At 48.0% G+C, this 27,947-nt stretch overlaps 1 protein-coding gene across 2 annotated transcripts in view; it reads left to right on the plus strand.

The window, feature by feature from the left end:
* LOC140390087 (protein phosphatase 1 regulatory subunit 1C-like) overlaps positions 1-27,947 on the plus strand; it is a 235,765-nt gene that overhangs the window by 205 nt on the left and 207,613 nt on the right. The gene's annotated exons all lie outside the window — the stretch shown is intronic.

Below are 27,947 nucleotides of genomic sequence, written 5' to 3' on the forward strand. Positions count from 1 at the left end.
ACAGCTCGCAAATATATTTTAATAATAGTTAAAGCTATGTTTCAATGGGCGGATACACAATTACTTAAACGTACTTATACATTCTCAACACCAACGTGTGTTAAGTTAAAAATTATACTTGATTTGACTTTGAAATAGATCGAAAGAAACTGTTTCCACTCCAAGTGGGTTGGTAGTGATATCTATTGGCAGGAGATCTAGAGGAGACAATTTTTTAAATATAAATTTAGAGTACCCAATTAAATTTTTTTTCCAATTAAGGGGAAGTTTAGCTCGGTTAATCTACATACGCTGCACATCTTTGGATTTGTGGGGTGAGACCAATGCTGACACTGGGAGAATGTGCAAACTCCACAAGGACAGTGACCCGGGGTCGGGATCAAACCCTGACTCTTGGCGCTTTGAGGCAACAGTGCTAATTACTGCGCCACCTTGCCTCCCAATCCAGAGGTGACATCAATAGTGTTTTTTATATTTCGTTTTGCGCATTGAGCTTTAACCTGCAATATATTCTTTGAAGGGATAATGAAAAAGATTCAACAGTAACTTTAAAGAGGAAGTTGAATAAATTGCCAAAGTACAGCTGCTAAGTCCAGGACGCATAGGATGATGTCTGTGTTGGCAGAGCAGCTCATTGTTTATTAATTGTATGTTAATTTGTAATGGACATATCTGCTTGATAACGTGTTAAAAATAACAGGTTCCAGTTAAATCCTTCACTGCCTGTGGGGCAGCACGGTACCACAGTTGCTTCACAGCTCCAGGGTTCCAGGTTCGATTCCCAGCTTGGGTCATTGTCTGTGTGGAGTCTGCACGTTGTCCCCGTGGGTTTCCTCCGGGTGCTCCAGCTTCCTCCCACAGTCCAAAGATGTGCAGGTTAGGTGGATTGGCTATGATAAATTGCCCTTAGTGTCCAAAAAGGGCCTCCTTCTGCACTGTAAATTCTATGATTCTATGATTCTGTCTTGATGAAATTTACCAAAACTATCAAATTAGAAATATTTTTACTCCGTTTGCCGAGCAAATGTGTATCATAATAATTTAATGCAGAGGATAAATATATCAGCCATGAACAAAGATTGACCTTCCGGCTGGTTACTGTGGGTGTACTGAAAAATAACGATCCAAAATCTTGATGTGAGGGCCCCTCAGAAACATTTGTTTAAATGCATGCCTTTGGTTTTCCACCAAGCGCAAGTGCTGACTGACTGTTGGGATTGAATGTGGGAGTCTGCATTCTGTGTCCTCTACAATGACATTGTGACACCAGAGCATGATTCTGCAATATTATTTAATGACTTTCTTATCTTTACGGCACAAGGCGTTTTCACTTGCATTCCCTGTCCTCCTGACTTGTTAAGAGCTTTGAGTATTTTATGCAGCAGACCTTCCCTGGAACCTCTGACTGATATTGGCAGTAAACTGTGAACTCTCACCTGTCTAGAATCAACAAACGTAAATAATCCTTAAGCACTGGAGAAATTACACATTAAAAACATGAGAATCGGATGGAAGACCATCCGCACATTTGCACAAACACATAAACAAACATACATGCAAACACATACAGTCATCTTGTGCGCAAATGAGATATGTGAGCGTATGCGCACAAGACACACGCTGACAAAAGGACACCAAGGCACTCGTCGCTCACAAACATTATCACATCATGGCTGAAAATGAAACGTGTGAACACACAAACTCATGCACATGGACACACTTTCACGAAAACACACATTCAACACAAAGACATCTAATGTGCAAATGGTCAGTATGATGTAGCCACCTGAGATGGCCACCTACAAAGGACCATGGGAATTGTGGCCAACCTAGGACTCAGACAGATACAGAGCTTGTGTGTATTTGCAACCCAGATAGCCAGACCTGATCGAAACCCCCATTTGTTTGCATTCTAATGGCCCATTTCCCCAGAACAATAGGACTGTACCCAAGTAACCGATACAGACACAGACACAGACTAATTGGCGCCACTCCCTTTACTCAGGGAGCTCAACCGCCAAGGTCAATGACCGCTAAGGACAAGCCCAGCCACCAAGGCACCTGCCCCTTTATTGGCCAAAATCGAAGGCAGTGATCAAAGCCCTGTCAAACTACTGGATCCAAAGTTAAGGACCGCCCTAAAGAGCACGAAACCCCAGAAGGATAAAAAGAGACACAGCCATGTGTTCGGTCTCTTTCTGATCCAGCCTGTGCCAACCCAATTGCAGCACAACGACCAGACAGCCAAGTTCAAGACCAATGATCGCTACCTGACGGATGAGCCCAGCAGAGACAGAGCCACTTCTTCTACCCAGCCATGCGAGATCGGGATAAAGGCCTTATCCATCTGCACAGAGCCGGTTGCCCTGCAGTTAAGTATTGTAGTTGTTAGGTGTAGTTTAACTTGTAGTGCATTGTGTTGCATGTCGAAGTAATCCTTGTGTGTAAATAAACATCTTTGAACTTGAATTGACTAACTGATTGTGTGGTCATTGGACCGATATACAGGAAGCCTTGTGGTTCAGTAAGATAAATAGAAACACCCACAGTAGTGACGACGCTGTTGGGACATAACATCATAATCATAAAAAGACCCTCAGTATCATATTTCCAACTCTAAAGCGCAATATTTTTGGCGACCTCTGACGGGACTCGAATTAGAAGTGATTCTGTCACTCCGAGAGAACCCACAAGCTTTGAAATCCAATTGCGAGAGAGAGAAAGAACCACAAATGCAAGGCCCATATCGATCAAATAACCAAATTTCGGAAGTGTGTACTAACCTGCATGCGTACTAACAGGGGTATCAGGTAAACGCGTTAGATTGTGTAAAACTATCAGGAGAATTGCGAACCGGAAAATAGCTTAGGCCATACCCGCCTTGTCCCCCTGACCCAAATTAAAGGTAGGAAAAAGCGAAGTTGAAAGTAGAAGCAAAGAGATATTAGAAGCAATGGCCACTAAAGTGATGGAACGTTTAATGAACCCACAGGAACCTAAGGTCACAGCGACCAACAGAGCAGAGCAATGCCCCATATGGGAGGGAGAGTTGAGGAAGCATTTGAAGGGGAAAGGATGGCCCCTTTGGTCGAATTTTTGTGCGAATGATGAGTCAGGTCCAGGAAGCATAGGACAAACTTGGTGGGACAACCTAACTGAGGTCCACAAGAACAATTCAGCAAAGGTTCGAAAGCCAATGGCAATAGTGTCCTGTTTGGCACAGCTGCGAGGCACAGAGGAGGTCGTTAGTTGAAAAAGAAGAGACGAATGAGGGAAACAATAGTGAAAGTGAAAAGATTAGTGAGCAACTCCGGGAACAGTTGGCAGCTATGGATAAGGAGATGGCTGATGTGAAACGCGCACACCAATCTTGTTTAGTTCACCATAGTAGATTTCAGACCCAGTACAATAAAGCCTACCAAGATACACAGTGCACAGTCCTGGTAAGAGAAGAAACAGAAGGATGTGGAAGGATGCTTTTCTGATTGGAGGGCTGTGACCAGTGGTGTTCCACAGGGATCAGTGCTGGGACCTTTGCTGTTTGTAGTATATATAAATGATTTGAAGGAAAATGTAACTGGTCTGATTAGTAAGTTTGCAGACGACACAAAGGTTGGTGGAATTGCGGATAGCGATGAGGACTGTCAGAGAATACAGCAGGATTTAGATTGTTTGGAGACTTGGGCGGAGAGATGGCAGATGGAGTTTAATCCGGACAAATGTGAGGTACTGCATTTTGGAAGGTCTAATGCAGGTAGGGAATATACAGTGAATGGTAGAACCCTCAAGAGTATCGAAAGTCAAAGAGATCTAGGAGTACAGGTCCACAGGTCACTGTTTTAAGATAAAGATAGATAGTTTTTTGAAGAATAAAGGGATTAAGGGTTATGGTGTTCGGGCCGGAAAGTGGAGCTGAGTCCACAAAAGATCAGCCATGATCTCATTGAATGGCGGAGCAGGCTCGAGGGGCCAGATGGCCTACTCCTGCTCCTAGTTCTTATGTTCTTATGTTCTTATGAAAGGGGCAACACAGGTGGAGAAGGTAGTCAAGAAGGCATACGGCATGCTTGCCTTCATTGGCTGGGTCATTGAGTATAAGAATTGGCCAGTCATGATGCAGCTGTATAGAACCTTAGTTAGGCCACACTTGGAGTATAGTGTTCAATTCTGGTCGTCACACTACCAGAAGGATGTGGAGACTTTAGAGAGGGTGCAGAAGAGATTTACCAGAATGTTGCCTGGTATAGAGGGCATTAGCTATGAGGAGCGGTTGAATAAACTTGGTTTGTTCTCACTGGCTCGAAGGAGGTTGAGGGGCGACCTGATAGAAGTCTACAAAATTATGAGGGGCATAGAGTGGATAGTCAGAGGCTTTACCCCAGGGTAGAGGGGTCAATTACTAGGGGGCATAGGTTTAAGGTGAGAGGGGCAAAGTTTAGAGTAGATGTACGAGGCAAGTTTTTTACGCAGAGGGTAGTGAGTGCCCGGAACTCGCTACCGGAGGAGGTGGTGGAAGCAGGGACGATAGTGACATTTAAGTGGCATCTTGACAAATACATGAATAGGATGGGAATAGAGAGATACGGACCCAGGAAGTGTAGAAGATTGTAGTTTAGTCGGGCAGCATGGTCGGCACGGGCCTGGAGGGCCGAAGGGCCTGTTCCTGTGCTGTACATTTCTTTGTTCTTTGTTACAGCAGGTAGCACAGTTAATGAGTCAATGCGCGGATTTAAAGGCAGCTTTGTGAGCACTCCACAGCCCCACTACAGAACAGAGACAGAGCACAGTAGACCACGCGAAATGCAGACAACAAGTTGAGAAACTACAGTCACTACTTTCAATGCAGAATGGATTTAGATATACTTTTGGACAAAATTTAGATGAGGAAAATGCCCCCAATTGGCAAGAATTAAATGAAAGTGCCCAGAGATATGTTAAGGATACAGGAAATCAGAATCGAGCCCCCCAGGCCCCAAAAAGGAAAGCACCCGCACCACCGACTGCACAGGCAACATCCACCCCCACTCACAATTCGACCCCCATGAATCCGGTCACCACACAGCACAAGTCATCGGATCAGGAGAAGCCCGATTTTGTTTACACCAGCCCACTTTCCATTCCCCAATTGGGAGATTGTTCTCAAATTTGTTCCGTTCCAACCCACCGCAGACCCGCACAATTTCTTTGAGGCAGTGCGCCAACAAAAAGTCACATACGGCCGAGACGAGAGAGAGAAAGTCAAACTCATAGTTATGAGCCGTAGCCAGTCCGTCAGATCAGCTTTGACCGACCCCCAGAATGTAGCAGGAGGAACCCTACAGGATATGAAAACGGCCATTTTAGATGCGATCGGGTACAACAAGGGAGACCCAGTAGAAGGTTTGAGCCGCTGTAGGCAAAAGAAGGGAGAGCATCCGACCGCATTTGTAGGTCGCCTTTGGATCCATTTTAAAGCAGTATTTGGGGATTTCAACCGCGCCCACTTAAGTGACGAAGATACAACTAAATGGTCCTGCACTTTTGTCCCACATGCCACAGAAGCAGGTCAAAAGGCTTGTGTGAATTATGACCCCGCAAATTACACACAAAATGAAGTTTGGGTTTTAAAGCGACTCTTCAGCGCTTGGGAACATTCCCTACACAGGAAGGCAGATCAGGAGCAGGTAGAATCAAATATGCACCCAGTCAGGACTAACCAGGACCCAGCATGGGTAAACGAGGATAGACAGGAAGGACAGCACCCCAGAGCACAGGCACCACGAGTTTGCTATAATTGTGGACACATGGGACAATACGCCCGCGATTGCCGACAAAACCCCCCAAACCAGCAACGACACCAACAACCAGGCCCCCCACCTAGGAACAATGTTAGGCCCATGCATAGAGTTAGCGCCCGCTCAGACAGTTCAGCGGTCAACACCACAGATTGACAGTGTTCAGACTCCCCAACTTGGGTCTGCGTCACACTCTGGGACAAATCAGGCAGACCAGTCGTTACAGGCACAGTCCGGGGCATCCAGTAGAATTTCTTTGGGACACAGGAGGGCCCCACACCACTTTAAACTCCTCCACAATGTTTCAGCGCGACAAATGGCCCACCACAGACACCATCACCCTTCGTGGATTTACCGGACAAGTACAGTAGGGATACATCACAGCCCCGTAGATATTCGGATAGGGACCATAAGCACCAGGCACCCCGTTGTTTTAGTCGACTTGCCCCAACCAGCCGAGCACATTCTAGGAATCGATTTTATGAGCTCCCACAACCTTTGCTTCGACCCAGTGAATAAATGTGTATGGAAAATGGCCAAAACAGCGGGAGCCCCCGCTACGCTCACAGTAGGGGATTATGAACATAGGATTTGCGCAATAGGAGACTATTGGTTTGATCCACAAACAATTAGTGCAGACCAGACAATTAGCGAGATCCTCACAAAACACAAAGCTTCTTTTGCACAACACAAACATGATTGTGGGAAGTTCCCAGGAACGGTCATAATTTCAGGTCCCGATCCAAAGCCACAGAAGCAATACAGTTTCCCACAGCAAGCCGAGGGTGAGATTTCAAAAGTTATCAATAGTTTACCAGACCAAGGAGTTATTCGGCCCATAGCCTCAATAAATAATGCCCCAATTTGGCCCCTGAAAAAACCCATGGTGATTAAGGATGGTAGGTTGAAGGATGGTTCAGTCAGCCAAATCAGAGCAGCTCGCTGGACACTGCTGTTACAAGGAAGGGACATTGCAGTCAAGCGTACCAAGACCCACACATTTCTAGCAGATAATGTTCAGTATGCAGGGACCCCACATGAGTGTCAGATCATAGTAGCCCAACACAACATAGGACCCTTTATTCCAAAGTCATTACACCCATGAGCACAGAAAGCACAGAATCCACAAACCACAGGCAATGCTTTAAAGATTTATGTAGACGGTTCCTCCACGATTGAAAATGACAAGAGAATAACTGGTTGTGGAATTTATGTAGAAGACGAGTAGGGACAGGCATTAGAAGAGATTTCTTTAAAATTGCCAGGCCACCTAGGTTCACAAGCAGCAGAACTCGCAGCCATACCATATGTAGTGCAGCACCCCGATTCTTTCCCAACCCCCACAGACATACATTCGGATAGCCTAGATGTGTGCAATAGCTTAAGAGAATTCCTGCCCTTGTGGGAATCTCGAGGATTTGTATCAGCCGATGGTAAACCCCTCTGCCCCGTTGCTGAAGCATATTCTCAGTAGCAGGAAGTTGTGCGTGGAGTCCGAGGAGATAGGAGAGGTTGTTGCTCTTTTTAGCCTTAGTTTATCAGCTCTGATTATGTCACCTTTGCTCACGAGTCGCCAGGTATCTTTCTGATACCGCCACGTGGTTCAAGCTCAAGTTATGATTAATAAGTCAGCACACCGCTTAGTAAGATTGAAATCAACGGTCATTTATTATATACAACAAGTAATGTTTACACAATAATCCTACTATCTATATAGAAACCTATCATTACTGGCCAATACTTAACTTTAGGAAGAGCCCACCAGGTCAGGGAAATGAATGACTTATCGAATCGGATCTGGCCCGCGGGTTTCAAAAGGCTGATACAGGTCGATGGCTAGGAGTCTTTATCGGATAGCGATCGCTGGATTCAAACTTACAGTTGCTGGCTGATGTTCTTGCAAAGGTCTCGAGCAGGTGAAGAAGGGAGAGAGAGAGAGATCTGAACTTGGCCCCTCACTTTATAGGGCCCAGGGGCTTCCCGCCTCTCGGGGCGGCCCTTGACCCTGAGTCCCAAGTGATTGGACTTGTTCCCAATCACTGGGTTCGATACGTCCAATTGCGAGGCGATTCCCCGATCGGGGGGTGGTCGTTCACCTGCCTTTGTTTCGGCCACTGCAGGCGCCGACAGGTCTGGCCCGGTATTCAATTGCTAATATGTTGCAATTGTTCCCGGGGATAGCCGATTAAACTGCAGAAAATACGGAGGCTGGGGATTGAGGGTGATTTGGAGATGTGGATCAGAAATTGGCTAGCTTAAAGAAGACAGAGGGTGGTGGTTGATGGGAAATGTTCAGAATGGAGTACAGTCACAAGTGGAGTACCACAAGGATCTGTTCTGGGGCCGTTGCTGTTTGTCATTTTTATCAATGACCTAGAGGAAGGCGCAGAAGGGTGGGTGAGTAAATTTGCAGACGATACTAAAGTCGGTGGTGTTGTCGATAGTGTGGAAGGATGTAGCAGGTTACAGAGGGATATAGATAAGCTGCAGAGCTGGGCCGAGAGGTGGCAAATGGAGTTTAATGTAGAGAAGTGTGAGGTGATTCACTTTGGAAGGAATAACAGGAATGCGGAATATTTGGCTAATGGTAAAGTTCTTGAAAGTGTGGATGAGCAGAGGGATCTAGGTGTCCATGTACATAGATCCCTGAAAGTTGCCACCCAGGTTGATAGGGTTGTGAAGAAGGCCTATGGAGTGTTGGCCTTTATTGGTAGAGGGATTGAGTTCCGGAGTCGGGAGGTCATGTTGCAGCTGTACAGAACTCTGGTACGGCCGCATTTGGAGTATTGCGTACAGTTCTGGTCACCGCATTATAGGAAGGACGTGGAGGCTTTGGAGCGGGTGCAGAGGAGATTTACCAGGATGTTGCCTGGTATGGAGGGAAAATCTTATGAGGAAAGGCTGATGGACTTGAGGTGTTTTCGTTGGAGAGAAGAAGGTTAAGAGGAGACTTAATAGAGGCATACAAAATGATCAGGAGGTTGGATAGGGTGGACAGTGAGAGCCTTCTCCCGCGGATGGAAATGGCTGGCACGAGGGGACATAACTTTAAACTGAGGGGTAATAGATATAGGACAGAGGTCAGAGGTAGGTTCTTTACGCAAAGAGTAGTGAGGCCGTGGAATGCCCTACCTGCTACAGTAGTGAACTCGCCAACATTGAGGGCATTTAAAAGTTTATTGGATAAACATATGGATGATAATGGCATAGTGTAGGTTAGATGGCTTTTGTTTCGGTGCAACATCGTGGGCCGAAGGGCCTGTACTGCGCTGTATTGTTCTATGTTCTATGTTCTAGATGTCTGGGTTGATGGGCTGCTAATAGTCCTGAGTATAACTGCAGATGTCTGGGTTGATGGGCTGTTAATAGTCCTGAGTATCGATCTGGGCCGACTTCCCCAGAGCCGAATATGATATTCTGCCTGCAGCTGTCCGTTTGTGTCCTGTTGCCTGCTTTTCCCATCAGCCTTTTCGGTTAGCCATTTTAAATCGGGTTTTGGCCAAGTTAATAGGGAATCAGCCATTTTAGGTGGCTACAGACCCTCCTTGTGATCCTAACGCGAAGCGTGAAGGATCACATAAATTTTGTCCTTTTCATTCCCTGACCGGGGGTGGGTCCTACATGGCCACTACTCTGACCCTAGCTATGCACAAAAATTTACCCAAACAATTCATGAGGGCGCTATGTCAGGCAGGGGCATGTATCTAAAAAAAAGAAACTGGGAACCTCTAACTTTACCTAAACAACTCATTACGCATTGCATAATCCTATCTCTCTAAACATACAACAACAATCATAATATTCCATATATTCTTTCCTGGCTTGGCAGTCAAGCGCAGGATCATACATTTCCATACGTTTCTTTTTATTTACAGGAAAACGCAAGTGCATGTTTCATTATTCATAGGTCTCGGGGGTCTGGGGTCTGGTCATAACCGAATATCGGGAATCGGATCCGATATACCGGGGTTCGAGCGCGGTACGCTCTCCGTTTCCACTTGCGGAGGCGCATGGTCTGTACTGCACAGCAGAGTATAGCCAATGCTAACAGTGCCTCAATGACGTACGACAGGGAGTACCAAGTTATGAACTTGGCACACCAGGATAATGCAGCGTGGCTGGTGACTGGGCCCTCGGTACTGCGGGGCAGTGAAACATTAACGGCAGGGGGGTTTGGAGTAATGGGGTCCGCGTTTCCGCGCAACCAAATGTTCAGAAAAAGAGTGTTGAGCACGATGAAAGAAGTCCTCATGGCTGTCCTCTTTCTTTTCTTTCTCTGTGTTCTCTGTTTTTCTCCGGTTCTGGAGCTTCTGAAGTTCTGTAAAACAAGCATAGTATCTGTAACTACCTTGGTTTAATATCCGGTGTGTTAGTGTGTCTGTCCTTCTTGGGGCCAATTAAACCCTTATAATTGGTCACAATATGTGACTTCTCCCCCATTTTCTTTTCAAAACAAATGTTAGGACACGGCACACTTCCCAATGGTGGACCAGTGCTAAGTTTATCATCCAAATGTTCTAGGATGTAAATAGCATTTGGCAGCAACCCAAAGGTTGCCTAAATAAATAAAACTGTTTTTGAAAGGAAAAGGTCGAATGAGGTGCGTATGGGCCGCGACGGGTAAGATTTGGATGGAGTCCCTGGGTAGGACGGCTACCAATACCATATGTCCCCTACCCGAGCGTTTTTGACCAACGGGATGGGGGTCCCCAGGCAGGGCGCGTCTCACGCCGTTTCTCCACTGCCTGAGCAACCGACAAGAACGGGCAAGAGTGTAGTCATCATGGTGGGGTTACTGTTCTGAATCTCCCGTCAAATCAGAAGAGTAGCTACGATCGGGCGTCTGATACCCGAACAAGTATCAGCTGAAAAGCTAGTTCCTCTGAACAAGCGTCTGGTCTCGGTGGACCTCTAAGGCAAGTCCTCAGAGATTCCGGCAGAATGGGCGTGTGGCCGCGGTGGGTGTCAGTGGGAAAAAGCTAAAAAGTTCAGGTGAATGGTTGTGTGGTGGTGAGAACATTCTCCTGTTGGACGAACAACATTAAACAAACATACAAACAACGGAAAACATCCTGCAGGTTCCATCAGGAAGGACAACACTTTTCGCCAAGTGTCTCCTTTAAATCATCATGTGGACACCTCAGTTCTCTGTTGCAAACAGGGTCACAAAGGGGTTGGTGGCTTGGGAGTCAGACCCGAGGTCGTCACCTTCCCCCGGGTGCCAAACTCTGGAGTGAATTAGGGCGGAAAGGGCTGCGAGGTGTGAGTTGGGGCTGCTCTCGTCGTTGCGGATGAGTCTGCAGGAGTTGTCGCGGTGCCAATGAGTTGGGTCGAGTTGGGTGGGAACAAAGTCGGGGTCGTCCGTGTGGTTCGGTGGTCGGTGGTGTGGTTTATTTAAGTAGGTGATGAGGAAGGGGTCACTGGAGTCGAGGTCGGAGTTGCTGGGTGTGGGACCAGGATAGTAGGGAGGCGTGCTGTGGCTGTCGTCAGAGTCACAGTCGCTGTCTGTGCTGCTGCAGTCTGTGGGCGTTCCGGGGCGGAGCGTAAAGTTTGTGGGTGGAGTCGGGGGCGAGTCCGTGTCTGGGCTGGACGTGGAGGGGTTGGTGTGGTTACGTCGGCTGTGGGCGGGGTTTGGTCTGTTGCGTCAAGCATGACGTGGTGGGCATGGTTTGACTGTGCTCCATAAACCTTTAGCCGGTTTATGTGAAACTAGGCAGTCTTACCATTTGGGTATTTTATTTTATATACCGATGGGCTTACTTTATCCGTAATGGAGTACGGACCCGAGTATTTCAGAGACAGATATGTGCTGGGGTTATACACAGACAACATCACTTATTGTCCTATATTATACCCCATTGCATGTACTGCCTTATCAAAACAGGCCTTGCTCTGTTTTCTTTTAGTGCCCAGTTTAACAGCGGCTGCTAACTGAGCCGTTTTTACATTTGCGAATAATTGTTCAACGGCTTTCTCATGGGTGAGGGCCGTAACTTCAGGGCTGGTCAGGTCTAAACCTAACAATTACTCTGTCCCTTTCATGGGGCGTCCGGTCATGAGAGTGTGTGGGGTAAAACCTGTGGAGGTGGAAACAGTGTTCCGCAAAAACATCAGCGCAAAGGGGAGGACAGAATCCCAGGTGGTGTTGTTCTGCTGGACCATTTTTCTAAGGGTGGTTTTTAGGGTCCGATTCATGCGCTCCACTATACCACTCGACTGAGGGTGGTACGCAATGTGAAATTTTTGGGTTATGCCAAATATCGTGAGAACGTTCTGCATGACCCGTCCCGTAAAGTGAGAACCTTGGTCCGACTCAATACTGCGGGGGAGTCCCCATCTTGTAAAAATGTGGTGGGTTAGGATTTTGGCTGTGGTTTTCGCGGTGTTGGTGCGGGCTGGAAATGCTTCCACCCACTTTGTAAAAGTGTCTATGACCACCAGAACATATTTGTAGCCATTCCTGCAAGGGGGCAATGGACCTATAAAATCGATCTGGAGGTTAGTCCAGGGGCCGTTAACGGGTCGGGTGTGGCTGAGATGTGCCTTTTTGGCATATCTATCTGGGTTGTTCTGAGCGCAGATGAGGCAATTCTCAATGTAATAGGATACATCCTCTTTGAGATTAGGCCACCAACAAAGATGTTTGAGGTGGGCTGCGGTGGGTTCGATTCCCTGGTGTCCATGACCATCATGGAATAAACAGGTCATTTGATTCCTATCCTGCTCAGGAACTACGTAAAGGGTGTTCTTTAGCACCACACCGTCATGTGTGGTTATTGCATTTCTGTACCTCTCGTATGAGGCTGGAAACTTCCCTTTCACGATTTCAGTGAGAGCGCTGTCCTGCTTCTGGGCCTCTACTAGATCTTCGATCCTAGTCTGCGCAACCTGAACTGCACTCAATGGGGCGCTCTCGGGGGGCTTCCAAAAATACACATGCCTGGATCCGTCGCCTTAGCCAGTGCATCGGCTTTTACATTTCCAGGGGGGGAGGAACGATGGTGGCTGCGGACTTTTATAATGCCAAATGTCAGGTTCTTGGCTGTTTTCAGAATATGGCGGAGTAATGGGGCTGAGGGGAGGGGTTTCCCATCCGCGGAAACAAATCCCCTTGTTTCCCAGAGGAGCAGAAATTCAGTGAGGCTGTTGCAGACGTATAGACTGTCTGAATATATGTCTGCTGGGCTGGGGAAGGAATCTGGGTGCTCTACAATGTAAGCGATGGCCGCAAGCTCTGCTTAGAGAAGATTCCACCTGGCAGCGCGGATTTGGCTGACGGTACCGTCTTTAAGTCGTCCGTCTCGTAAAAGTTGGGTGGGGGTGTGCTCGGTCAAAATGGTGATGGGGTTCAGTCCGGTAATGTATGAAAAGCACTGGACTGCCCAGAAAACTGCGAGCAGGTGCCTCTCACAGGCTGAGAATCCCTGCTACACAGCATCTAAAATCCGGGAGGCATAAGCTACGGGTCTTAGCTGGTTGTGCCGTTCCTGCAGGAGCACGGCTGAAAGGGTGCGGTCTGTGGTCGCTACCTCTATGGCGTAAGGGGAAAGCGGGTCGGAAACTTGTAGTGCGGGGGCGGCTATGAGCGCCTGTTTTAATGATTCCACAGCATCCTTATGCTGCGGAAGCCATTCCCAGGGGGCTCCTTTCTTTAGGAGGTCTGAGAGGGGCGCTGCCTTGCTGGCGAAACCGTCAATGTGGTTTCGGCAGTAGCCAACCATTCCTAAAAACGACCGGAGGGCTGAAACGTTCTGGGGAAGGGGCAATTTAGCGATCGAGTCAATTCTTTTGTGCTCGATCTCGCGTTTGCCGTGTGTGATGATAGTACCCAAATATATCACCTTTTCTTCCAATATCTGGGCCTTTTTGGGGTTGACTTTACATCCAATGGAATGTAGTAATTCCAGGAGTTCGGACAGAAGCTCAATGTGCTCTTCCTTAGTGTCTGTCTGCAGTAGTAGATCGTCTACATACTGTACCAGACATTCGGGGCGAGAACATTTCGCTAGTCCGTTTGCCAGCTGTCGGTGGAAAATGGAGGGGGAGTTGTGGAAGCCCTGTAGCAGGCATGTCCACGTGTACTGCTGCGCTTTGAAAGTGAAGGCAAATTTATACTGGCACGCCTTTGCCAATGGAATGGACCAGAATCCATTACTGACGTCCAAAACCGTGAAATATCGGGCATGGAGTCCCTGTTTGAGCATGGTCTCGGGACTTGTTGCAACGGTGGGGGCTGCTGCGGGGGTGACTTTATTGAGTTCCCGATAATCAATGGTCAAGCGCCATGATCCTTCGGGCTTCCTTACTGGCCAAATCGGGGCATTATTAGTTGAGGCTACCGATCTTTGGACGCCCTGCTCTAATAAGCTTTCTATGACCTTTAGGATTTCTCCCTCTCCTTCTAGGGGAAATCCGTACTGTTTTGGGGGTCTCGGGTCCGGTCCTGTTATTTGTACGGAACCGGTCATCCGTCCACAGTCGTGCTTGTGGGTCGCGAATGCTGCCCTGTTCTTTTGCAGGACTGCCCTAACCTGTCGGTCCGTGCTGAGTGTGGTGGGGTTGAACCAAAACTCGCCTACTGCGCTAATTTTGTTCATATAATCCCCTATATTGAGCGTAGCGGGGGCTCTAGCGGATTTCGCCATCTTCCAGACACACTGGTTGACTGGATCGAAAGAGAGGTGATGAGAATTCATGAAGTCGATCCCTAAAATGTGCTCTGCTGTTGGGGGCAGGTCGACTAACACTTCGGGGTGCTTTGTATTAATGGTTCCGATCTGGATGGGTACAGGGGTTGTGATATGTCCCTGCTGTGAGTGGCCTGTGAAGCCGCTGAGGGTGATAGTGGCTGTGGTGGGTCACGTGTCCTTACCAAGGGTGGAGGAATTTAAGGTTGTGCGGGACCCTCCTGTGTCCCAGAGAAGCTCGATCGGCTGTCCCCTAGCCTTTGCTGCGACTACGGGTCGTCCTGACCTACCCCAAAGGGCATCGCAGACCCAGCTGGGGGAGCCTGTACACCGTCAGTCCGTTCCGGTCAAGTCTGTCTAATTGGACTGGGCGCTAACGCTATGTATGGGCTCTGCCTTTTTCTTATTGATTGTGCCTGTCTGTTGGGCTCTCTGTGGTTTTTTAGGGGCCTTGCATCCTTTGGCAAAATGTCCCAACTGTCTGCAATTGTAGCATTCTTGCGGTTTTGCTGGGGGGCTGCTCTTTCCCTCGTTTACCCAGGCGGGGTTGTGGAGAGTGGTTCTTACTGCCTGCACGTCTGCGGCGGCTTGGTTTTCCTCAGGGGTTCTAGCTGCGGATTTACCGTGAGCCGCTTGTTCCCAAACGCGGGACAATCTTTTGACCACCCACTTCTCATTCTGAGCCTCCTCCGAGGGGTCATAATTACTATAGGCATTCTGTCCTGCTTCCGTGGCATGGGAGATAAGGGTGCGGGTCCATTTGGCCATATTGTCTGCGGACAAATGGGCACGGTCTACGTTGCCGAAAACGGCTTCAAAGTGAATCCACAAGTGTCCTGAGAACGCTGTGGGATGTTCAGACTTTTTCTGTCTCCATTTATTTTAGACCGTCTACGGGGTCGCCCTGGTTGTACCCAATCGCATCCAAGATCACGGTATGCATTTCTGAAAGGGTGCCTCCTCCTACATTCTGTGGGTCGGAAGGGCTGCTGCAACTGATTGGTCTAAGCTGAGGACCGTGAGCTTTACCTGCTCTTTTTCATCCAGGGCGTACATGGTCGCCTGGTGTTTGACGGTGGCAAAGAAATGGTGTGGTTCTGAAGCGGGGAGGAACGGTGCGATTTTTGCACATGCGTCCCGTAATTGGGTCACTGTGAGGGGGGTGGAATATAAGACTTCCGCCTCGTTTGCTGTGGCGGTGCGGTGGGTTGTTACAGGGTTCATGGGAGCCTGTATTACCTGCTGTGTGGGGGGTGGGGGTGCTCTCCTCCTTTGGGGTTTTCCCTGCACACATGCTCCCTGAACATATCTCTGCGCTGTGTCTTGCAGTTCTTCCCAATCAGGGCTGTCTTCCTGGCCTTAACTTTCCCCAAAGGTGTCTTGGAATTCATTTTGGACAGAAAGCATTGCTTGCAGGTCTGCAACTTGCTTTCTGTACTTTGCATGGTCTAAGGTACTCTGCCTTTGTTCCGTGGTTGCAGCGTGGAGCGCTCTCAAGGCTGCCTTGAGATCACTACATTGCTTCTGTAGTGTCTCCACCTGCTTCTCCGTCTCTTTCTTAACCAGGACGGCACGCTGCGTGTCCTGATAAGCCTTCTCATACTGGGATTGAAAACTACTTAAATGCGCCAGACAAGACTGGTGACCCCGTTTGGCGTCAGTCACCTCTTCGTCCTTGGCTTCTAACTGCCTTTTCAATTCCAGGTTTTCCTTTTCCATCTCACATACATCGATTTTACTCATATGATGTATGCCTTCTATTTCTTTTCGGAGAGTCCTGACGACCTCCTCTGTGCCTCGCAATTGTGCCATGCAGGACACGATTGCCATCGGCTTGCGCGCTTTCGCTAAGCTTTTCTTATGGATTTCACTCATATTCTCCCACCAAGTATGCCCTATACTTCCGGGACCTGAGTCGTCGTTAGTACAGAAACCGCTCCACAGGGGCCATCCTTTGCCCTGCAGAAATTTGCAAATTTCCACTTCCCAAATGGGACACTGTCCCACTCTAACGCTGCTGATCGGTGCGACCGCAAATTCCTCGGGGTTCATGAGGTGCTGCATTGCCTGCATTGCCTGCATGGCTATCTCTCTTATCTGCTCGTTACGTTCAAATTTGGAACAGGGGGCTAAGGTGGTGTCGTAGATGCGGGTACGGCTTGCGCTAATTTCCGAAAATACAGACTTCCGACAGTTTTGACGCAACAAAATCTATCAGTTTTACCTTATAACCCTGTTAGTTACGCATGCATACACACACTTCCGAATTGTGAATTATTAACCAGAACCGCTTGAACGCTTGTGGGGTTTTTTTGTTTGTTTTTGTTTCCGATTGGACTTCGAATTCAAAGGTTGTGGTTCTCCCGGAGTGGTTTTACACTTCTTTGTCGGGACCCGGCGGAGTCGCCAATTATGTTGCTCTTTTTAGCCTTAGTTTATTAGCTCTGATTATGTCACCTTTGCTCACGAGTCGCCAGGTATCTTTCTGATACCGCCACGTGGTTCAAGCTCAAGTTATGATTAATAAGTCAGCACACCGCTTAGTAAGATTGAAATCAACGGTCATTTATTATATACAACAAGTAATGTTTACATAATAATCCTACTATCTTTATATAAACCTATCACTACTGGCCAATACTTAACTTTAGGAAGAGCCCACCAGGTCAGGGAGACGAATGGCTTATCGAATCGGATCTGGCCCACGGGATTCAAAAGGCTGATACAGGTCGATGGCTAGGAGTCTTTATCGGATAGCGATCGCTGGATTCAAACTTACAGTTGCTGGCTGATGTTCTTGCGAAGGTCTCGAGCAGGCGAAGAAGGGAGAGAGAGAGAGATCTGAACTTGGCCCCTCACTTTATAGGGCCCAGGGGCTTCCCACCTCTCGGGGCGGCCCTTGACCCTGAGTCCCAAGTGATTGGACTTGTTCCCAATCACTGGGTTCGATACGTCCAATAACGGGGCGATTCCTCGATCGGGGGGTGGTCGTTCACCTGCCTTTGTTTCGGCCACTGCAGGCGCCTACAGGTCTGGCCCGGTATTCAATTGCTAATATGTTGCAATTGTTCCCGGGGATAGCCGATTAAACTGCAGATGCCTGGGTTGATGGGCTGCTAATAGTCCTGAGTATAACTGCAGATGTCTGGGTTGATGGGCTGTTAATAGTCCTGAGTATCGATCTGGGCTGACTCCCCCAGAGCTGAATATGATATTCTGCCTGCAGCTGTCCGTTTGTGTCCTGTTGCCTGCTTTTCCCATCAGCCTTTTTGGTTAGCTATTAATTAATTAATAGGGAATCAGCCATTTTAGGTGGCTACAAGGTGCTAAATGAATATTTTTTGTCAGTATTCACACAGGAAAAAGATAATGTTATCGAGGACAATGCTGAGATTCAGGCTACTAGACTAGAAAGGCTTGAGGTTCATAAGGAGGAGGTGTTAGCAATTCTGGAAAGTGTGAAAATAGATAAGTCCCCTGGGCTGGATGGCATTTATCCTAGGATTCTCTGGGAAGCTAGGGAGGAGATTGCTGAGCCTTTGGCTTTGATCTTTAAGAAGTTTTACAACAGCAGGTTTGTTTCGACGTCACTAGCTTTCGGAGCCCTGCTCCTTCCTCAGGTGAATGTATCTTTGGCTTTGATCTTTAAGTCATCTTTGTCTACAGGAATAGTGCCAGAAGACTGGAGGATACCAAATGTTCAAGAAGGGAAGTAGAGACAACCCCGGTAACTATAGACCAGTGAGCCTTACTTCTGTTGTGGGCAAAGTCTTGGAAAGGTTTATAAGAGATAATCATCTGGAAAGGAATAATTTGATTAGAGATAGTCAACATGGTTTTGTGAAGGGTAGGTTGTGCCTCACAAACCTTATTGAGTTCTCTGAGACCAAACAGGTGGATGAGGGTAAAGCAGCTGATGTGGTGTATATGGATTTCAGTAAAGCGTTTGATAAGGTTCCCCACGGTAGGCTACTGCAGAAAATACGGAGGCATGGGAATCAGGGTGATTTAGCAGTTTGGATCAGAAATTGGCTAGCTGGAAGAAGACAAAGGGTGGTGGTTGATGGGAAATGTCCAGACTGGAGTCCAGTTACTAGTGATGTACCACAAGGATCTGTTTTGGGGCCAAATGTTTGTCATTTTTACAAATTACCTGGAGGAGGGTGTAGAAGGATGGGTGAGTAAATTTGCAAATGACACTAAAGTCGGTGGAGTTGTGGACAGTGCGGAAGGATGTTACAAGTTACAGAGGGACATAGATAAGCTGCAGCGCTGGGCTGAGAGGTGGCAAATGGAGTTTAATGCAGAAAAGTGTGAGGTGATTCATTTTGGAAGGAATAACAGGAAGACAGAGAACTGGGCTAATGGTAAAATTCTTGGCAGTGTGGATGAGCAGAGAGATCTCGGTGTCCATGTACATAGATCCCTGAAAGTTGCCACCCAGGTTGGGAGTGTTGTTAAGAAGGCGTACGGTGTGTTAGCTTTTATTGGCAGAGGGATTGAGTTTTGGAGCCATGAGGTCATGTTGCAGCTGTACAAAACTCTGGTGCAGCCGCATTTGGAGTATTGCGTGCAATTATGGTCGCCGCATTATAGGAAGGATGTGGAAGCATTGGAAAGGGCGCAGAGGAGATTTACCAGAATGTTGCCTGGTATGGAGGGAAGATCTTATGAGGAAAGGCTGAGGGACTTGAGGCTGTTTTCGTTATAGAGAAGAAGGTTAAGAGGTGACTTAATTGAGGCATACAAGATGATCAGAGGATCTGATAGGGTGGACAGTGAGAGCCTTTTTCCTCGGATGGTGATGTCTAGCACGAGGGGACATAGCTTTAAATTGAGGGGAGATAGATATAGGACAGATGTCAGAGGTAGGTTCTTTACTCAGAGAGTAGTAAGGGCGTGGAATTCCCTGTCTGCAACAGTAGTGGACTCGCCAACACTAAGGGCATTCAAATGGTCATTGGATAGACATATGGATGATAAGGGAATAGTGTAGATGGGCTTTAGAGTGGTTTCACAGGTCGGCGCAACATCGAGGTCCAAAGGGCCTGTACTGCGCTGTAATGTTCTATGTTCTATGTTCTATGTATGGTATAATTAAAGTGAGAAGCCATCATCGTTCCTCCCCACCGGTAATGTGAAGGCAGACACCGTTGCAAAGGCAGGATCACACCACAGTCACTTTTGGCAGCCCCCCAAAAGTGAACCGATACACGCAGTCCAGGTTTCCCAGACCAATATTGAGGATCTAGCCCAGGCCCAAAGGGCAGATGACACTCTCAAACGAGTTTTAGATGGTAACTTCCCAGCCCTGTACGATAAGTGGAAGGACGCATTGACGGTACAGGACGGCATAGTTTTGAAGAATGGAATTTATTTGATCCCCACCCAGGACAGAAATCAGCTAATTTACGAGTTTCATGACGGACACGGACATCAGGGGATAGACAATACCATTGCCCTTTGTGTTGGTGGCCCGATTTAAAAACCGATGTAATGCATTATGTAGAGAATTGTCTGATCTGTGTACGAAACAATCCTGAGAGGTACTCCAAGAAAGGACAATTGAGACACACCCGACCTGTTAATGGCCCTTGGACAAATTTGCAACTAGACTACATTGGCCCCCTCCCCCCTTGCAGAAATGGTTTCAAATAGGTGTTAGTGGTAATAGACACCATTACAAAATGCAATTCCCTCATGGACAAACACAGCAAAGGCCACCGCTAAGATTTTGACCCAACAGATATTTACACGCTGGGGTCTCCCCCGCAGCATTGAGTCAGACCAAGGTTCCCACTTCACCGGCAGAGTCATGCAAAATGTTCTAACAATTTTTGGAATCAAGAAAAAATTTCACATCGCATATCACCCCCAATCCAGCAGCATTGTTGAACGAATGAATCGCACTTTAAAAGCGACCATTAGGAAAATGGTGCAACAGAATAATACCACATGGGACACAGTTCTCCCATTCGCCCTGATGTTTATCCAGAACACTGTATCCAGTTCCACAGGATTCACCCCCCACACTAATGACCGGACGGCCCAGGAAGGGAATTGAATATTTATTAGGTCTCGATTTGGCCAGCCCCACAGTCACTGCACTCATCCATGAAAAAGCAGTCCAACAAGTAACAGAAAATATTAAAGCAGCACAGCTAGCTGCAGCTGTCCGACTAGGTGCCAGGAAAAAGCAGAGTAAGGCCTGCTTTGACAAAACCGTCCACCCCGTAGGGTACACAGTCTGTCAGTAAGTCATGGTTTCCCTTAACAATCCCAGTTCTTTCCTCTCCCCAAATTTGCAGGCCCCTACTCCATTTCGGACAAAGTGAGCCCCTCCGTGTACAAGATAATGTACCCCAATGGTAAAACTGGTTGGTTCCACATCAACCAACTCAAAGTCTATGGAACCCAATGTAGCAACTCCCACCACATCTCTCTGCCAATAGGAGACGATTCTGCCCCACCCACCGCCAACCTAGCCCAAACCTCCCCCAGCCATGCTAGCACGTCCACACCCACAGACCCGACCTTGTCCCCACCCACAGGCACAACCTTCCATCTTCAACTTGACTCAGACGACAGCGCCAGCCTCCCCGAATTGACCACGATCACTGACCACTGGTACGATCTCCCCACCCCCAGTCACTCCAGCCCCCGGAACCACGACAAAGACATATTTGGCTCCCTATATCCCCTTCCACAGCCACCGCCACAGCCACAACCCCTAACTTGCCCTCCACTGCCACCGCCCCTACGCCTCACGACAAACAAGCCCCTCTTTGGCACCGCGACAACTCTTGTAGACTGGTAAGACGTGACGATTTGGATTCCACGACGGCCCACGCGGCCATGGCACAGAAACGGCAGACACGAGCCTGGCAACCGGGAGATGGTGATGATTCAGATTCTGACTCTCGTTTCGATAACCCTTTCATGACGTTGTTTGGTACAGAACCCTGAGGTGTCCAGATGATGAGAAAAAGATGGCGCATAAGAATTACAGTGTCCTATTTTCTGATGGAGCCTGCCCGCCTTTTTTCCTTCTTCTTTCCTTCTTGTTACATGGTTTTAATTGATGTCGGACTGGCACCCAATTTCTTGATACTCTAGTTACTTTTCTCACAGAAACACAGACGCCATTTACTGACCAATGGCCGTTAAAGGTACAATTGTTGGATCTCACATGACTACAAATTCTTTCCGCTCATTTAGGTCACCCAGGTATGGAGTAACAGCACTAATCCCCGCCCTGCCTGAGGACTCCCAATGCATCCGGTCAGCTAAGTTTGGGTAGTGGAGCAACGGCACTGATCACTGCCCTACCTGGGGATTCCACCCATTCTTACCCACACGCACCTCATGTTCCCATCATTTCAAGTACTCTGGAATGGTTTCCTACACTCTATGCTGTCCTTGGCAGGTCTTTGTTTCCCCTTATCTGCTTTTATATTGTGGTTTAAAGAATGCCCTTTGCCACGCTCGGTACACTCACCCTTCCTTCCTTTAGGTTCCGCAACCCCCTTTGGTCGCTTCCCACCTGCTATTTACACACGAACTATCTCTGGACCCTGGGACGAAGAAACTGTATAAGACCGGGCACCCTAAAATTCTGCTAGTTAAGATGAGCCTCAGCCATCACTGATTGCAGTAAAGTAAAGACTGGACAGAGAAACTGTCCGCCCACTCCCCGCACCGACCACAAGCTGCGAGAACCTCTGCACTTAAAAATAATTTTTTTTGGCATGTCTTGTCTCTTAAAATGTTATTTCAAAAAAAAAATGAGGGTGTCACACATGGTGACGATTCTAATGGGTAATTGGAATAAGGAGAGAAAGACAAATAAACAAGATATTAACCAAAGATAATAACAGATATTATGCTTGCACCCCCAGGAATATACGGAAAACGGAAGACAGAAGACAAGATGAAGCAAGGACTGCTGACATATGTTTTGATCATCGCTGGACTCCTACAAATGCGTGCGCAATGAGCCGCTGTAATACACACTACACCAGCCCCTAACACTACCACACAACATGACGCCCCTAGCCTGGACACCACACCACACATAGAGAGAGACACTGACACCCCCACTTGGTGCAAAAACATTGCCAAATGGTACCCACTTTCAGACACAGTAGAGGCCCTTCTGGTAATTGCAGTAATCTGCAGTTTCATTCAGACACTTTGACTCCGTAAACGACGAAAAAGAGCCTCCCGCTCCCTGATATATACAGTCCGAGCCCCCTTCTTTGGAATTCAACAAACTCAACAAACATTTTAACTGCTGCGAAGAATTAAAAACCTTGTACCTCTGTAACTTTGCTAGATTAAGTAAAAATGTGATGCTGCTGTTTTAAAATTTTTGGTACTGTACATAAGTTCTTTTTGATATTTACCAGCAGCATGAGAGTAGCTTAGATAATGTTAGTTAGTTATCACCCCTGTTTCGTAATGAAATGTTTTATAGTGAACCCGTTAGAGATTGATTAGTGTGATGTTATTAAAATGTTAGGTAATTGTCTCAAACATGGGCTAGAGTAGTGCAGAACCTGGCCTTGACCAAGGGTAACCAGTACGCCAAGGATGGATAAGGGATCAACAGTGTGATCCACCACGCTTCGCGTTCAGGATCAAGAGGACAGGATGTAGCCATCTGAGATGGCCACCTACAAAGGACCATGGGAATTGTGGCCAACCCAGGACTCAGACAGATACAGAGCTTGTGTGTATTTGCAACCCAGATAGCTAGACCTGATCATCGATAAGGGCAGCATGGTAGCATAGTGGTTAGCACAATTGCTTCACAGCTCCAGGTTCCCAGGTTCGATTCCCGGCTTGGGTCACTGTCTGGCAGAGTCTGCACGTTCTCCCCGTGTTTGCATGGGTTTCTCCGGGTGCTCCGGTTTCCTCTCATAGTCCAAAGATGTGCAGGTTAGGTGGATTGGCCATGCTAAATTGCCCTTAGTGTCCAAAATTGCCCTTAGTATTGGGTGGGGTTACTGGGTTATGGGGATAGGGTTTGAGATGTGGGCCTGGGTAGGGTGCTCTTTCCAAGAGCCAGTTCAGACTCGATGAGCCAAATGGCCTCCTTCTGTACTGTAAATTCTATGATTCTATGAAACCCCGTTCATTTGCATTCTAATGGCCCATTTCCCCAGAACAATAGGACTGTACTCAAGTAACCGATACAGACACAGACTGATCGGCGCCACTCCCTTTACTCAGAGAGCCCAACCACCAAGGTCAATGACCACGAAGGACACGCCCAGCCACCAAGGCACCTGCCCCTTTATTGGCCAAAATCGAAGGCAGTGATCAGAGCCCTGTCGAACTATTGGGTCCAAAGTTAAGGACCGCCCCAAAGAGCACAAAACCCCAGAAGGATAAAAAGAGACACAGCCATGTGTTCGGTCTCTTTTGGATCCAGCCTGTGCCAACCCAATTGCAGCATAACGACCAGACAGCCAAGTTCAAGACCAATGATCGCTACCTGACGGATGAGCCCAGCAGAGACAGAGCCACTTCTTCTACCCAGCCATGCGAGATCAGGATAAAGGCCTTATCCACCGGCACAGAGCCGGGTATCGGTTATTGTAGTTGTTAGGTGTAGTTTAACTTGTAGTGTATTGTGTTGCATGTCAAAGTAATCCTTGTGTGTAAATAAACCATCTTTGAACTTGAACTGACTAACTGGTTGTGTGGTCATTTGACCAATATATGGGAAGCCTTGTGGTTCAGTAAGAGAAATAGAAACATCCACAGTATTGGCGACGCTGTTGGGACATAGCATCATAATTATAAAAAGAGCCTCAGTATCTTATTGGTGACTCGAAGGAGCAACAATGAACACATCCACACATATACCCGAATGCAGGGCCAACCTGTTGACACAAAATGTGGCATTTAGTGTGAAAAGGAAGAGTGTGAGCACTCACACACATATGGAAAAGCAAGAAGACACTCAACCTGGCAGAGTTCTTGTTCTCACAGTAGCATAGTATGAATATAAATTGTAAACATACAAGCCTAAAGCCACAGCCACACATGGATTCACAAATGCACATATATACACACATACTCACACAGACACACACACATAGACATACACACACAGACTCATTCTGCTCACACACTTCGACAATATGAGAATAAATGTTGTTAACACTCATATACGTGCATGTGCATACAAATAATCGTGATGAGAATCACACAGATACACATATACAGATAAAAACGCACACAATTACACCGGTAGTGGAATGCCCAAACACACACACACTTTCTTCAAATTCTCACTGACATACTTTGTAAGAATGAACAGCCACTAACAACAATTTTATAGGGCTCAGGATCCTTGATAAAATTTAAATTGTACTGTCACGCCTGGAAGGTTCCAATAGGACATAAGAGCTAAACGAGATGGAAACGCAATCTAATGCTTACAAACGCTGCAATCTGACTAACAATATTTATTCATTGAGTAGCCGGATTTATACTGGACAAGACACCTAAGTTTTTCTTTCACCCAATCCCTATTAGCGTAATCATTCCATGTTCAAGCAACTCGAAACACTTTGAAATGCATTTAACCAAAAACTATTCAGCCCAATTCCTTAATCGCTGCAAATGTAGCTAATTTGTCTCTCATTGATCTTCGGGCTCCATTGATGTCCAGTTAAAACACAATAGATTATAATAATCCTTATTTTGTTTGCTCATCGGCCCATGACTCTGACTCTCCCTATCTGTAATTTCCTCCAACCCCACGAACCTTCGAGATACCTGCGCTCCTCTAATTCCTGGAACACCCAGCAAAGGGACAATGGAGGGGTGGAGGGGAGAGGGAATACAGCAATGCATTTACTTCTCCATGCCAGAAACTAGGGGTGAGATTCTCCGTTGCCTGATGCCAAAATCGCAATCGACGATCAGGCGGAGAATCGATTCCGGTGTCGGAATCGAAATGGCGCTAGTTTGACGCCGGTTTCCAATTCTCTGCACCCTCCAAACTGGTATCATCGTGTCGCGCGCAGTCGCAATGCCATTGGCCCCTCATCGGCTGGCCCACTCGTGATGTTCCGCCCCCTATGGGCGAGTTCCCAATGGTGCAGGACACGTGTGGTCCAAGGCGGCGTGCTTGCTACAGACTGTGTCCAGCACCACCACACCCAGCCAGGATCTTGTGCCGCTGGCTGGGAGGGCGTCTGTCTGGGAGGACTGGTGGGTTGTGGCCGGGGGATTGCCAGGGGGTGGGCTGTGGGGTCATGGTCAGCGGGTTTGGTTTAGCGCACGGCTGGTGACATGTTGTACGGCGCGACTGGTGCAGGTCGTCAGCCATGTGCATGCATGGCCCGAGGCCCGGTCATACTCCGGCTGTTTTCAGCGAGGAGGCAGGTGTTTCAATCGGCGCCAGTGCTAGCCCCTCACCGGTACAGAATCGGTGAGGTGTCGGCACCGCATTTCCTGGCGTGAAAGCCAAAACTTTCTACGCTGGCGTCAGTACCTCGTCTCCAGAACGGAGAATCCAGCCCTAGGTGATGGCTCCGCGACTGAATTGGTGATGTTCTAAGAAAGCAAAGTTGGCGCTATTCCCAGATCAATCCAATGACAGTTAAGGGGCCAACACCGGCGTGATGTGGAACACGACCAATTCCATTGAAAAATGATGTCTGATTCGCCGGATTCGGGATTGGCACTCCAGAGGCCAACAAGCTGCAGCCGCATATCCACTCCCCACACACACACCATCCCAGCCAACAGGATGGCAGCCTGGAGAGCGGCACGGTGGTTCACTGACGCCAAGCTGGAGCCCCTACTAGATGCTGTGGAGGAGATGTGTGTACCCCGGCGTGGGGTGGCGATTGCCACCCACCGCTGTGCACCAGGCCTGGGTGCAGGTGGGTGAGGTTAGGAATGTCGTGGACATCACCACTATGACTGAGTAGCAATGCCGCAAGAAACTGCAAGACCGCCTCAGGGAGGTGAGGTGAGCAGGCCGCACTGTGCCCCTGGCACGAACCCCATTCCACACACCCGTAACCCCACCTCACCCTAACCCTCACCCTGCACCACCTTCCAGCACCCCTACTGGGTGCCACGGATGGCTACCCTGACCATGAATGCTTCCAGCTACCCACCCCATGTGCTCATGTGTCCAACTGTCTGGAACTCTGCATTTTATATCTCTGTCCCTTCGGCAGGCGAAGGTGGCGAACAAATGCTGGGAGCAGGGAAAAATTGGAGGGGAACCACCAGACCTGCAGACCCTCACCACAGCAGAGCTGTGGGTCTTGGACCGGAACAGAAGGCCCAGGTAGCGATCAGGCCCCAAAGCAAAGATCAGCATCATGCGAGCAAGTGAGACCCCGCTGAGTTGTGCTTTCCCATACTGCCCCCTCGAACCCCAACCCCCACACAGGGGGTGGGTGGGGAGGGGTGCACTGGGATGGGCGGACGTTTTGGTGGGCTTGGCCCAGAGTTCAGCTAGCGTTCACCGCTCTGGTGTCCCACCCCTATCCCACTCTCCGCCTCCACCATCCCGGGGATTCAATGGGACCGTGTGACGAAATGGCCAGCTTGCGTGCAGGAATCACCCAGGTTGATGGAGGAAAGTGCTACTGTGGGCAGGAGTCAGACATTGTCGAATGATGCAGAGCACCAGAGCTCATCCCAGAGCAGGTTGTGATCATCGCCCATCCCATGGACCAGACCCGCTGGTATTAGCTGTGCCAGCAGTGTGCTCCATGTAAGGGAAAACCCTGGGAACTAAGACCAGTGAGCCTAACGTCTGTGGTGGGTAAGTTGTTAGAATGTATTCTGAGAGGCAGGATATATGGGCATTTCAAGAGACAAGGACTTATTAGGGACAGTCAGCATGGCTTTGTGAGTGAAAAACCATGTCTCAGGAATTTAATTAGTTTTTTGAAGGTGTAACCAAGAAGGTAGATGAAGGCAGTGCAGTCGATGTTGTCTACATGGATGTTAGCAAGGACTTTGACAAGGTACCGCATGGTAGGTTGTTGCATCAGGTTAAATCTCACGGGATCCAGGGTGAGGGAGCCAATAGGATACAAATTAGCTTGATGACAGAAGACAAAGAATGGTTGTGGAGGGTTGTTATTCAAACTGGAGGCCTGTGACCAGCGGTGTGCCTCAGGGATCGGTGCTGGGTCCACTGTTATTTGTGATATATATTAATGACTGGATGAGAATGTAGGAGGCATGGTTAGTAGGTTTGCAGATGACACCAAGATTGATGGCATAGTGGACAGTGAAGAAGGTTATTCAGGATATCAATGGGATCTTGATCAATTGGGCCAGTGGGCCGATAAATGGCAGATGGGGTTTAATTTAGATAAATGTGAGGTGATGCATTTTGGCAGATCAAATCGGGGCAGGACCTACTCAGTTAATGGCAGGGAGTTGGGGAGAGTTACAGAACAAAGCGATCTAGGGTTACAGGTTCATAGCTCCTTGA

Source organism: Scyliorhinus torazame, chromosome 14 (genome assembly GCF_047496885.1).
Source record: "Scyliorhinus torazame isolate Kashiwa2021f chromosome 14, sScyTor2.1, whole genome shotgun sequence".
Taxonomy (NCBI): domain Eukaryota; kingdom Metazoa; phylum Chordata; class Chondrichthyes; order Carcharhiniformes; family Scyliorhinidae; genus Scyliorhinus; species Scyliorhinus torazame.